This window comes from Rhagoletis zephyria, unplaced genomic scaffold, assembly GCF_001687245.7.
Source record: "Rhagoletis zephyria isolate East Lansing unplaced genomic scaffold, Rhagoletis_zephyria_1.1 Rzeph_scaffold_00462, whole genome shotgun sequence".
Classification (NCBI taxonomy): domain Eukaryota; kingdom Metazoa; phylum Arthropoda; class Insecta; order Diptera; family Tephritidae; genus Rhagoletis; species Rhagoletis zephyria.
The window spans coordinates 247,882-250,692 of NW_016157546.1; positions in this window are offsets into that span (position 1 = coordinate 247,882).

Here is a 2,811-nt window from a genome sequence, read left to right on the forward strand (position 1 = left end):
ATATCTTAACGAAACTTGGTATGTGCACTTCTTTCGGGACGGATGGTATTGAAAATGAGCGAAATCGGACAATAACCACGCCTACCTCCCATATAACGGTAATTTTTAAAAATACGAAAACTGCGATATTTTAGTAACTACTGAAGATTATTTACTCAAAATTGATATTTGCGATAATTTTTAGACGAAAAATAAGAATATTATAAATTTTTGGAAAATGGGCGTAGCCACGCCCACTTATGGATACATGTGCATATCTTGGTAACCGCTGCACAAATTTTTTCCAAACTTGGCACAGTTGTTAGCCTTGCTACAGCATACCGAATGGCCGAAAATTTTTAAAATCGAACATGAACCACGCCTACCTCCCATATAACGGTAATTTAGAGAAATACAAAATCTTCGATAAATCAGTAAATATTGAAGCTAATTTATTCAAAATTGATGCTTGCAACTATTCTTTACCAAGAAATACGTTTATGATAAAATTTTGGAAAATGGGCGTGGCACCGCCCACTTATGATCACATATATGTATCTCGGTAACCGTTCTACCAATTTGTACCAAACTCGGTATGGTTATTGTGCTTGCCACATAGAAGCAAAACGTTGAAAATTATTGAAATCAGATTCAAATTACGACCACTTTTCATATAACGGCAAATTTCAGAAATGCTTGAAACTTCGATATTTCGGAATTTAAGGACGCTAATTTACTCAAAATTGATACACACCGGCTTACCATGTAGTGGTAGCTTTCGCAAAGGTGAAAATCATATACTTAGTACCTGCGCCGGGTATTTAATGTTCGGCTCTGCCCGAACTTAGACTTTCTTACTTGTTTTAAATAATTTTATTAAGCAAAAGTTCAATTTAAATGCAACGAAAATAGCGATTTTCAACGAGTATTTTTTTTTGTTAATTTTTGTGACACTTAAGGAATTTGTTGTATCCCCGGGAGAGATCGCGTTATTATTCTTTGTTCAATTGAAAGCTTAGAAATTTGGCTAATATAGTGTGAAAAGAAAAAGAAAATGGCAGATAAGTGGTATTTCTTAACTTAGAAAATGTATTAAGGAAAAATCTAAAAACGCAACTAGTACATATATAGTAACACTACTTTAGATCTATTTTAACACTAAAATTAAACTTTTTAGATGAATTTGAGGCGGCTGAATTAGAATGTGAATCCATTTATTTAGCAAATAAATAGTTTTCGAGATATTAGCAAAAGCCATGTTTTCTAGGACCTTTCGGTCCTGCTGCTAGTATTCTGCGGGAATGTAAGGTGAACCAAACTATGTTATATATTTCGGAATAAACATTTGTTTTCCTTTACATTGGTGTTATAGTTATAAGTGATGATTAAAGAAATAGTTTTGGCTATACAAGCGCTTAAATTTAGATAAATGTCAATTTAGATAAATCTACGATATTTCAGCAAATATTGTATCCAAATTGTTAAAAATTAGTATGTAAAGTAAAATTTTGGAACAAAATAGGATTATTATTAAAGTTTTAGAAAATGGGTGTGGCCCCGCCCACTTATGACGAAATGCTGTATCTCAGTATCCGCTTCACTAATCCGTACCAAACTCGGTATGAGCCTTGCTTAGGCTATATCTAGCATAACTGTTAAAAATTGTTGAAATCAGGTGTTAACCACGCCCACTTCCCATATAACGGTGATTTACAGAAACGCGAAAACTGCGATAAATCAATAACTACTTAAGCTAATTCATTCTAAATCGATTCTTGGAATATCCTCTTAGAATTAAATAAAATTATTATAATTTTTTGGATAATGGGCGTGGCGCTTTTTTGACCACAAATGTATATCTCGGTAACCGATTTATCAATTTGTACCAAACTCAGTGCACTTGGTATGGAAAGAAATGCGTTGAAAATACGAAAACTCCGATATATCAGTAATTGAGGACGCTAATTTACTCCAAGTTAATACTTACAAAATTCTCTTAACAAAAAATAAGACTGTTATTATTACAAAAATGTAGTTTATTTTTATTTTTTATTTTTTTATTTATGTAGTTTTATTATAGTGTCCTCTCCAGGTTTGATTTGTTTCTTTCCTTTGAAATGTAAATTGAATTGTAATTGGTTCACAATATCGAACTGAAGTGCATGACGGAGTTTGCCAAATTATTTCGTTATTATCGGTGTCAACACGTTAAAAGGCACAAACGAAGCTATGAATAAGTTAGTATCAGATGCTAGCTCATATTCCTCTAAAATAGGGCTGCCACAATCCTGAACCCATCGACCAGGACACTTGTTCCCTATATATCGATGGCTGAGTGGAAGATCGACCTATCTCGGCAGCCAGTTTGAAAACGCCCTATCTCAGAAAATCTTTCAACAACGCTTTACCTCAGAAAACTTTTCAAGAACGCCCTACTTCAGAATATTATTGAAAAGCACCCTATCTCAGAATTTGGTTGAAAAACGCCCTATCTCAGAACTCGATTCAAAACGCCCTATCTCAAACGAAAATACATTGAAAAAAAGGTGTGATAGGGCGTTTTTGAATCGGCATCTAAGATAGAGCGTTCTTCATCCAAATACTGAGCTAGGGCGTTTTTCAATCAAATTCTGAAGTAGGGCGTTCTTGAAAAGTTTTCTCTACCTGTTCAGGAACTTGCACTCTTTTGGCATCTGCCTGAAGATCCAAAATTAAATTAAACAGAAAGAAGGTGAACTCACCAGATATTGTTCAATAGCGTGGGCCGAAAATCCGCTTTTTTAGAATTTTGAATGGTAATAGCAAAAATATGGTTCACTATGCTTTAAAAAA